The sequence below is a fragment of the Phalacrocorax carbo genome, chromosome 3, assembly GCF_963921805.1.
Source record: "Phalacrocorax carbo chromosome 3, bPhaCar2.1, whole genome shotgun sequence".
Classification (NCBI taxonomy): domain Eukaryota; kingdom Metazoa; phylum Chordata; class Aves; order Suliformes; family Phalacrocoracidae; genus Phalacrocorax; species Phalacrocorax carbo.
In genome coordinates this window covers 76,334,252-76,345,788 of record NC_087515.1, presented here as the reverse complement: position 1 = coordinate 76,345,788, position 11,537 = coordinate 76,334,252, and the positions used below count along the sequence as shown (strand labels likewise).

Sequence of the window (11,537 nt, the reverse complement as noted above, 5' to 3'; positions counted from 1 at the left end):
GGAAGCACAGCTATGAGGGCTTCTTCACCAGACTTCTCTCTTTTGCAGGGATATGAGCAGGTCTAGGCTGCGTGGGAACTTCACTGGATGTGCAAAGGTTATTTGAAGTACACATACATACTCTGACACCCACAACTCTACATTAATTAGGTGATTTCTACCTGACTGAATGATGTCAATAATAATTCCCTAATCTGACATCTTCCATTAAAAAAATATACTTTAATAAAAATCCTTGTGGAAAATGAAAGTTCTTTCTCTGTATATCATCACTACTAATGTAAGTTGGCTGAATAGCACCTGGGAAGTCACTAACGGCAAATAACTTCAAAGTACATAAAATTTAACTCAAAAGTCTATGTTTTGATTAGTGGATTATAACTAGCGGATTATAGCTGTCCTTGGTGCCCAGGTAAACCTGTCACCAGAGAAAAAAAAGTTACCGTAAAATAAGACCAAATACTTCGAAGACAGTTCAAAGGAGAATTTGCAAGGTGTTTCCTAAAGACCCGCCTTTCCATTCATGGGAGCTAAACAGGCCAAAAATGCACCTTGTTAAAACAGGGCTAGTGCTATATTTACATTCTCTGTTCCCTATTACTTTGTATTTTAGGGCAGACTCCAGGTAACGTTAAGAGACACAGCAGTCAATTCTCTCTTACCAGGGAACAGCTTTCCTGAAAAGTGGAAAGGCCTAGTGATGGAGTAACATTAACTTAAGCTAGGCAAATCACTTAAGGACATATTCAGCATCAAATGCTATACATCAAGGAGAGGTACAAAACCAGAATCTGCCCACTTTCAGTAACAGCTTTCTATATTTGGTTGGCATGCAGGTAAGTAAAATCTCCCAAGAGCCTCCTGCTCTATCCAGGCAAACTTTCAATAAATCCCTGCAAACACTTTGGGGTTAAAAGTTTGCTTGCAAGTCTGGCAGTCTGGTTATTGGTCTTCCAGCCTCCAAGTCTCAACCACACTAATTGGTTATGGCACTTAGATACAACTATCTATTAAATAACTTCTTATCACCTTAATTCAGAGCTCTATGTGTTTACTCTCTGCCGTCCAGTCCAAATCCCACTAAAAACAGTTTAAAAAACACCAAACTGCTGACTTCCATAGAGGCTGAGTTAGCTATGGCTATGTTCTCACAGTTCTCTTCACTTTCTTTAGAGTTTGTTTCTTTCTTTTTGTGTTTGGTTATTGTATTTTTATCTTTCTTTTATTCTATATGATAACTTCTAGCTTTGGTGCTATGAATTAGTTGCCAGTTTCCACAGAGCTGCTCGTCTAGTCTCCCCACCTACTTGCAAACAGAGTAATGGATCACCTCAAATCTGAAATTGCTCCTGCGTTGGCTGCATGAGAGTTTCAGTGCCAGGTACTGTGGAAAGATGTCAATATATGTTAAAACAGATGATCAGTAAAATCTGATAACAGGTTTCTTCTAACAGAGTCCCCCATACCAATCTGTAGAACAAGCTGGGATTGTATTTTGTACTGTATTTTATAATGGCCCTCTTCCAAAGCCTCTTTCTCCAAAGGACAGATCATTAAAAGGTAGTGACAAAATTTAAAGCTTCCATTCCAAAAAGAGGTGATGTGTAATAGCTGTTTTTTTCAGGTTCCAGAAATAGATATAAGAGGTAGGAAATAATCCACATGGAACATTTCTGTTGCAACATGTGTACTGGAGAGATCAATCCAAGAGCATAAAAATGTGAAACTTTGTCATGAGAATAGTGTTATCCAGAGCTGTGAAAATGCCGGGAGAAAAAGGGTCTGCAAATATTAATTTGAATTTAAAAAATTATTTGGCTTCTTTATGCTCATACCTCTTTTCCCAAACACTCTGCTTGCATGAACATTCACAGGAAATTAGTTTTATCTCACATGCTCTGTGAACAATGTCAGTATTATAATATTGTTGTGAGGAGTCAGATCTAATTTCATAGATTCCCATTTTAGTCTTAGCAACAGCCATACCACATTTGCTGGCACAGAATTTTTTATCCACCAGCACTGCAAACTCAGGCAGGGACCTGAGACACAAACTGGGTTCTTTCTGATACCGTTACCGCCTCCAACAATGACACACTTGCTGGTGATGCCTCTGCAGTGTGACAGTGTGCAAGGTAAGAAAAAGATCTGCACACTTTTTCTCAAGTATCTCCTAATACTGAAGTTAATGTAAATTGATTTTTGTCAAGAAAGTACACAAGATGACTGGACAGTTGGTTTTACTTACTGATGGCAAGCCTATGAAAAACTGTTGAAATGGTGAAATGCGCTCAGACCTTGCAAATATTTACCTTGCAAATTCTATTTCTTTCCATTACATAATTAACTTGAATTCAGTGGCTCAGAGAATTGGGTTAAAACAGAGCAGTAGGATTTCTATTTTCTCTGCTTTGCCTTTTCACCCATCCAGTCCTAGCAATATGAAGTGAAAAACTGAAGCAGCTAAGTGTGTAGGATCAGCCACACTTTTCAATAGGTCAGAAATTCACCATGGGAAGGTCACTGCCAATTGAATGTAGGTGCAAATTTCCACATTCCTGTTCTGGAATAAGGCCTTTAGAATTAAGTCTGTGCCAAAAGGTGCTTCCAAGAAAACATCATGATGGCCCTCATCCCGTAGAACATTTAAACACACGCTTAACCTTGAGTAGTAGAAAATTCCTACCTGAAGAGAAATATTTTCATTCCTAAGGCTAAACACATGCCTGCGTTTTTATTATATGAAGTACCATACAAAGAGAACATCCAGTCCTGTGAAAACACAGATATGAGGCTGTATGTTTGGACACAGTTTTGTTGTTAGTTAGCCCTCCTTTTTTTTATTTTTTTTCCCCACTTTATGATAGGCTACTGTTCCACAGAAGACTGTGTCAATTAAAGGTAGATACACATACACAAAATGGATATCAGTACATAACTTTCAGCCTGTTTCTCTCTCTCAATGTTGGGAAAAGAACAAGGTTCATTCACCTGAGCAATAAATCCTCCCAAAACGGTCACTTTTACTGATGGGAATTTTGAATACCAGTCCAAGATGCCTACAGACATGGTACATTTAATAGATAAAATAAAAAATACACAGACCAAAGGGGAGAAAGTGAATATGTTTTTATTTCCATTAGCCAGAAGATACAATTATCTAACAGGGTGTTGTTTTTTTTTAAATATTTCAAACTAGCTTTTCTAGGTCAATAGGCACATTTTGTCTAGAAAGCTTTCATTAAAAAATGGAAGAGGATAGTATTTCCAGCCACATTGCCTGTAAAAAAGGTTACAATGCATTTTTGTGACCTTCTGCCTCTTTGCCCTGGTATCCAAGGTACAGTGACACACAGGGTCTCAGATAACTCACAGAGAAGGGTTCAAAGCCAAAGTGTTTTCAACCTTTAGCAGTCATGCCAGAGCACCCATGAGTATCTCTCTCGCTCTACCTTTTACCAGGTCCAGAAGGTATAGCATTGCTGTTTTTAAAGCAAAGCGTAAAGCATGTTTTAATCTGCCACGTTCAGTTTAATGGGGTGGGAAGGGGAGAGTGGGTGTTTCAGCATTTTTTTCATTGCTTTTATGGTGGTTTGGTTTGTCCTGTTTACACTGTGTTACATAAGAAAATTACTTTCCTATGTCATGGTACTATTACTTTAATAATTCTTACTGCCATGAACGCCATTCCTTTGAATCAACAGATGGCCTCTCAACTTCTGATGTGAGCAGAGTGCGTTTTCTCTTCTGGACAGGGAAGCTGCTGTCTTAAAAAGGATCTGGTCCTGTTTTTTTAATGTTAGTGTCTTATCTTCCCCCATATGACAGAATGCCTGATGGCAGTCACTCTCACAAAGTAAGCAGAGACTAACTAAAGTTAAAATGTGAATAGAACAGTATTACTTATCCTTTTCTTTATTCTTTCATCACTTTTTGCTAAATAGAAGTGTTTCCTATTTTTGTTATTTCCCCGCAGGGTGGTTTTTCCCTTCCTTCTCCCCTTCACACATGTTGTCTCTTCCCCTTAGCCCAGCAAAATTCCTTTTAAAATTAAATTAAGTAGGGCATCTTCCATTTCCAGGAGAAAGCTGTTCTTACTGTCAGCTATACTGTAACATTTTTTTTATACTCGGGTTTGGACTGAGTGCCAAGCACTTAAAGGAGGAACCTCACAAAGTTAAAAGACAACCATTGTGAGTAATCTGGATGAGAAACAAAAAACCTCAGCTCTACCAGACTAGGAAAAGGACTTTGTAAGATCAAGTTGCTGTGGTGCTTTATGATTTTACTGAACAGAATCCAATGAAAAAAATATGTCTTATAAATGTGGCATATTTTGGCCATTAGGCATAATCTTTAACATATTTTAATATAATCAATTACCCTCTTAAAATTAAAATCCATTTTTCTTCTGCTACTAATTATTTCTTTCCAGCAGTAGAAAGACCCTACCGGAGTCAGTTCTGGTAGTATTCCCTTACTGTAGGTTATTCTGGTCACTGACAGAGAAACTCTGTTTTTAACAGTAGGACAGAACAAGACAGTATTTACCAACAGTAAAAGGGGCAGTGTCAGAGATATAGTTCATTACTACCACAAAGAAGCTACATTTCGTGTATTTAGAGATCACTTGAAATAAAATAAGCAATGGATTGAACACCTGAATAATTCCCTTTATTTATTTTCAAAAGGTTCTTCTCACTTTCCTCTCTTCTGACTCATGCTTCCAGCCCATTGCAGAAGGCAAGCAGAAAGTCTCTTACATGGAACATCCTCCAAACTGAAGTTTGATTTCTCTTTTTTTTTTTTTTTTTTTGCCATTATTTGAGCTTTTCATAGAGAATATAAAAGTATAAATGAACAGCTGCATTTTTGATGCAGAGTCAGATTTCTTGTGCTGAGTCTAGATTCTGTGATTTAGCGACATCTGAATGTTTCTCATTTTTAATGTTTCAGTGAGAAGGCAGAAGCTGGGTTGAGAGAAACATTCTGCCTCCCCTAGGCCCTAACTGGAGTAGAAGACATCTATAGTATGAATTATATGTAAATACCAACCACCTTTAAAAAAGAACAAGGAAAGGCAGTAGTCATTTTGTCTAGTTTCAGTCCTTACTAAAGCTATATAGACCAGTTATCATGACCACTTGGCCTGATATCCATCAGCAGTAAAAGGAAGACTGGGGACACAGTGGGCCAGCTGCTGAACAAGGAAGGGGCCCACAGGATGCAGAGAAGGTGGAGTTACTCAATGCCTTCTTTGCCTTGGTCTTTACTGCTAAGGCTGGCCCTCAGGCATCTCAGCCCCCAGAGAAAAGAGGACAAATCGGGACAAAGGAAGACTTACCATCGGTTGAGAAGGATTGGGTCAGAGATCACCTGGGCAAACTGGATCCTCACAAATCCATGGGCCCCGATGGGATGCACCCACAAGTGCTGAGGGAGCTGATGGATGTTTTTGCTGAGCCACTCTCCATCATCTTTGAAAGGTCGTGGAGGACAGGAGAGGTGCCCGATGACTGGAGGACAGCAAATGTCACTGCAATCTTCAAAAAGGGCAAGAAGGAGGACCTGGGAAACTGTAGACCAGTCAGCCTCAGCTCCATGCCTGGAAAGGTGATGGAACAGTTCATCCTGGAGGTCATCTCCAGGCATGTAGAGAAAAAGAAGGTTATCAGAAGTAGTCAGCATGTTCACCAAGGGAAGATCATGCTTGACCAACCTGATAGCCTTCTACAATGGCGTGACTGGCTGGGTCAACAAAGGGAGAACAGTGGATGTTGTCTGTCTTGACTTCAATAAGGCATTCAACACTGTCTCCCATAGCCTCCTCACAGGCAGGCTAAGGAAGTGTGAGTTGGATGAGAGGACAGTGAGGTGGACAGAGATCTGGCTCAGCAACAAAACTCAGAGGATCCTAATCAATGGAGCAGAGTCTGGATGGAGGCCTGTCACTAGTGGTGTTCCCCAGGGGTCTGTGCTGGGTCCAGTCCTGTTCAACATATTCATCAATGGACAAAGGGACAGAGTGTACCCTCAGCAAGTTTGCTGATGATACCAAGCTGGGAGGAGTGGCTGACACACCAGAAGGCTGTGCTGCCATCCAGCGAGACCTGGACAGGCTGGAGAGGTGGGCCGAGGGGAAACTCATGAAATTCAACAAGAGCAAGTGCAAGGTCCTGCACCTGGGGAGGAACAACCCCATGCACCAGTACAGGCTGGGGGCTGAACTACTGGAAAGCAGCTCTGTTGAGAAGGACCTGGGAGTGCTGGTGGACAGCAAGGTGACCATGAGCCAACAATGTGCCCTTGTGGCCAAGAAGGCCAATGGTATCCTGAGATGCATTAAAAGGAGTGTGGCCAGCAGATGGAAGAAGGTTATCCTCCCCCTCTGCTCTGCCCTAGTGAGGCCACATTTGGAGCACTATGTCCAGTTTTGCGCTCCCCAGTTTAAGAAGGACAGGGAACTGCTTGAACAAGTCCAGCGGAGAGCTATGAAGATGATCAGGGGACTGGAGGATCTCCCTTAGGAGGAAAGGCTGAGAGACTTGGGTTTGTTCAGCCTGCAGAAGAGAAGACTGAGGGGGGATTTCATCAATACCTATAAATATCTAAAGGGTGGGTGTCAGGATGATGGGACTAGGCTCTTTTCAATAGTGCCCAATGAGAGGACAAGGGACAAAGGGCTCAGGTTGGAACACAGGAAGTTCCACCTCAATATGAGAAAAAACTTCCTTACTGTGAGGGTGCCAGAGCAGTGGCACAGGCTGCCCAGGAAGGTCGTGGAGTCTCCTTCCCTGGAGACTTTCAAAACCCACCTGGACGCATTCCTGTGCCCCCTTGCTCTGGGTGTGCCTGCTCAAGCAGCAGGTTGGACAAGATGATCTCCAGAGGTCCCTTCCAACCCCTACCATTCTGTGATTCTATGATTCTGTAGAGAAATAAAATATCAGATACATGATATAAATATGTAATCAGTTTAGTTAAGAAATCAATTAAAAGTCATTTTGCTGACTGAATGCAATAAGAAATCGATCTCCATTAACTGAAAATGACATGTTACAAGCAAAATAGAAGTTTTTTCATACTGCAGTGGTACAGGTTCCACTAAATGTATACCTATCTCAGGTTAGCTGAATCAGCACAACTTTCTTACCTCAGACACAGTTGCTGTTTTGAAATGCTAAAAGCATTTCCACACTGGGTGGAAACCTATGCTCTTAACTTAGCCTGGATGTGGTTCAATCATAGAGTCAGTCTGGCTTTTGGACTCCTCATACCACATCAAAAACATCATAACCACAAGATACAAGTCACTGTCTAGTGTCAACTTACCCTGCTAGGTCAAACTTGCCCAAAGTATTTGTGATTGGCTCTGCAGTACTAGGATTTGGAAATGTCTATACAAGTGAATTAAAAGAGTGAAGGACCATTTTCTGGCACTGAAGGCAAATAGCATTGAGTAGTGGGCATCCATAATGTAAAACCGTCTTATCCACCAAAATACAGTGGTAATATTCAAACACTTATTGGAATTGCTTTCAGCTCCTACTAATTGCCAAATTATGCCCAAGCTTTATTAAGGGAACATTAGCAGGTGTGAGCCAAAACCATGCCTTAGGCTGTGGCAAGATTTTAGCAGTACAGAGGACTGAGTTTCAGTGCCCAGGAACTTTCTATGGCAGTCTTTGATCTGCTTCAATAGAAGGTATTGAAGAGTAGTCATCTAGGTCTGTCTGAGACACACTATGGTATTTCAAAGACGGATTGCCAGAAGTGGTACACATCCTGCAAGGAAACCCTGTTTTTTGGGGCCAAGAAATAAAAGCTAAGAAGAATATAATTCCCTGCAGCCTTGAGCATCCCCAGTTGTAGTAGATACCTCTCTTTGTCTGGGGACCTGAGCTGAGGCTTTTATGTTCATACCCAGTTATCATAGACCAGACATGGCATGACCTGGTTTACCACATCCATCATACTTACATGAAAATTATATCAAGACCACATTGTTTCATAAGGTCTGTTTAACTCAGCAGAAATGTAGTCTACTTCCACAGAATAAAGAACGAGTCTGGGATTAAAATGTTTGGTGACATGACAATGTTCACATATTGTGTTACTGATGGAGGAGCAATAACCTTCTATTAAAGTGCAGTGAAAAATTTTGGACATTCTGTTTTAACTTATATTAGTAGTTTAAATCCAAACCTGTAGGGGAACCACAAGCAGAGGAATAGACGAGATCATCTCTCTTTGTCAATAGATGAGCAATATTATTTTTTCCATATTTATGTCAGAATTCTTCACAAATCCCCACTCATCACTTCTGCTTTTGTATTTCAGAAATGGTTTTGGGGAAATCCACTAACTGACATGAGAAAAGGAAGAGAGAAAAAGTGGAATTTCCACAAGCTGCAGGTCAAACCACGACTTTTTTGAAGGAAAAAACCTAAAATATTTTAAAGTTAATCATCAGTGTCGAGGGTTTTTGCACCTCCTCTTTCATTCTGATATAATTCTTTTTCATTGAATTCTGTAATATCTTCAGAAATCTGATGTTGAACTGACTGCCCTAGGTGGCCCTGCATGAGCAGGGGGTTGGACCAGATGACCTCCAGAGGTCCCTGCCAACCTCAACCATTCTGGGGTTCAGTGACTGCAGAACTTGGAATGCCCTTCACTCTTCATCAGTCCCACCAAATTTTCCCCTGGGAAAAGGACCAACTGAGTCTTTCAGCAACACCTGTCACCTTAGTATCCAAAATGGAAGAAAAAAGGCAGTGGACCAAATGAAAAGAAGAGAAATTAAATGAGTAGAGAAGATAAATAGAATAAGGGGTGGGGAGCACCTATGAGCTTATTAATTTAGCTATACTGTATGGGACACAGTTTAACTCACCTCCTGTGCTGTTCCAGTATTCCAGTGGTTACTTGGCTGAATATCTTTTGCCCTAAAAATGACAATCCAGGATATGTTTTACCTTAAGTAGTGACTTCTGGCTATGTACAGCTTAAGAATTCAGTTTCTCATGGAAATTATTTAGGATCATGAAATAGTGATACCTCTCAAAGCTCACTTTGTATTGGAAAGGTGGATTTTTTTATCCCCATTATTCCTCACCTCAATACTAAAATAGCCTTCACTAGAACTGCCAAAGGAAGTACTTACACCTATGACAGGATTAACAAGAGTGGGTTGCTAATGTCTGATGAACATCCATTCAGTGGAGAATCCCTGCAAATAAAATGCAGCCCACCAGCTGCAATACTTTTATTTTATTTTAACTCTGAAGTTAGGGGGATGGAATTAAGCAACCGGTCTTAGGGGAAGAAGGAAGGAGTTTGAGTGTTGTGACAAAGCTAGTCAGGAATACTTGATAAAGGGTGTGAAAGGGTGGGCTTGAAGGAAAAATTTTCTCCCCGGTCGTTAATCAGAGGCTGCAGAGGGACTAGAAGAGAGGGGCCAGGAAGGGGGAGAGAATTCAGAGTCTGAAGAAACCCCATTCAGGAAGAGGAAGATTGAACAGCTAAAGAGACTCTCCTTAATTTCAAAGACAGCTTGAGAATGATCAGAAAAATGACTCCAGGAAATGTGGGAAGCTTTTATGGTTTGACTACATCTACATATTTTTTGTGTTAAAGAAAATAAAATTAAAAATTATTCTGGAAACTTCATAAACCATGCATATTTGTTTACTTCTACAACTTTGCAGACCAAAAGACATTGTGTGTGGAAAGGAGACATTAAGGAGGGTGAGCTCAGATTATTGAGGCATGTGAGGAAACCTGGGTCGTGGGAGCCCTGGGCCCTGTGCTTTTAGAGTGTTGTGTGATCACCTTTCCAAGAAGGGCTAACTGACTGGGATGGAATTGTGTCCAGAACAAAGACACAATCACATAAACAAGAACAAAAGAGTGTATGTTGGTGCCTATTCACAGGACTCATAGGAAAGTTTAAGAGCATATCAGTATGAGGAGAATAAATATTTAGATAAACTGGTTAAATTTGGGAAATAAATTTGCGGTGTGAATCATCCTTCCTTGATAATGGAACCTTGTTACTCACAGCACTTGTTCTTTATAATTTCAGCCTTCCTTTTCAACTCTTTCTTTTCTCTTTTCACCTGGATTCTGCGTAAGTGGGCCTGAAGTTTTCAAAAGCATTTATCAATTAATCTGAACCTAATCCTACCCTGGCTTTGATTTAGGAGGCTGGAACTCATTCATGGAGAGTTTATTCATTTATTTATAAAAACAATAGTTAACCCGAGCTTTGTAAAACAAGTGACTTAAGAAAATTATCTAGACCAATACTTTTCAACAACTGGCAGTCATTCTGAATCTCATAGATATTATTACTGTTAGTCATCTGAGAGTGAAACATGATGAAGCTGGGTTTTTTGTAGTACTGTCCTCATAATACAGCATTTTGTTGGAAACCCATGATAATAAATTCACAATGTTACTTCAAAAAAAATATAATCATGTTCATTAGCAAAATTTTTTAGCTGGTAAGAAAATTTTTAAAATGTTTTTCATATATTTATTTATAAAATGTTTTATTTTAAAAACCTGTCACGGAAAAAGCAAATCTTTAGAAACAAGAATAGCAAGACCACCTGCAATCACCAGTTCAATGTATCACTGGATTGTGATGGTTTCTAAACTAAGTAGTACAGAAATAGTGACATTACAGAGCAAATAGAAAGCGTGATATTTTAATTTCCTCTTAAACTTATTTTGTACTTTGTATCACTTCTCACTTTAGAGAATTCTGTTTTGTTTTCTTCCAAAGCCAGACTTGATTTGAACTCCTTCAGTCAATAATAGGAACACTTACACTAGCCTGTCCTATAGGCTATTTTATGTCTGGCATCATCATTTTACTTGACACCGCATAGTTTGTTGCTTCAGTCCATCTTTGTGGGAAAAGCAAAATCTCCAAAAGAGTAATTTGCTGTTATGCAAACAACTGGCCTTGATATTTCATATCTCTATTTGCTCTGATGACAAACCCTTTTTTGGACCGACAGGTAAGTACATGTAACCTGTAATTAAGCATTGATTTCACATGACATCAGCCCCTTATAGGCCTAATTCTGCTTACACTATTTATATGTGAAGTCTCTTTTGAGACTGTCACCAGTCATGAGGAAGCTAGCAGCATTTGGCTGCTAAACCGGTTCTTTTCTGTCTCCCATTTCTGTTGTTCACCCCACAGTATGATCACACCAGTATTAACCACTCATTACCTGCACATCTACTATAGATGTGGTTTTGTGTGGAAAAAGCCCTAGAGTGAAAATTGGAGTAATGAAATCCTGGCACTAACTATAGACTGAGTTAACTCTGCCTGAGTTAAAACAAACCCCTTCCTTTGACAGGCTGCCATCAGATACCTTTCTGAAGAGTGAGTCTCTGCCGTTATTCCTGCAGACATAGTGAATATGTACTGATCCTCTTCTGCTGCAGCTTTTGTTTCCAGGCCCTTCGTTTTCAATGGTTGCCATAGAACCTACCCATTATCATATGAAAAGCCT

At 40.1% G+C, this 11,537-nt stretch overlaps 1 long non-coding RNA gene across 1 annotated transcript; it reads left to right on the top strand.

The window, feature by feature from the left end:
* The first annotated feature begins 3,389 nt into the window (after positions 1–3,389).
* On the top strand, positions 3,390–9,667 carry LOC135312610 (uncharacterized). Its single transcript, XR_010372226.1, has 2 exons — positions 3,390–3,471; positions 4,957–9,667. It is a non-coding gene; the product is annotated as an uncharacterized LOC135312610 (long non-coding RNA).
* The last annotated feature ends 1,870 nt before the right edge of the window (positions 9,668–11,537 follow it).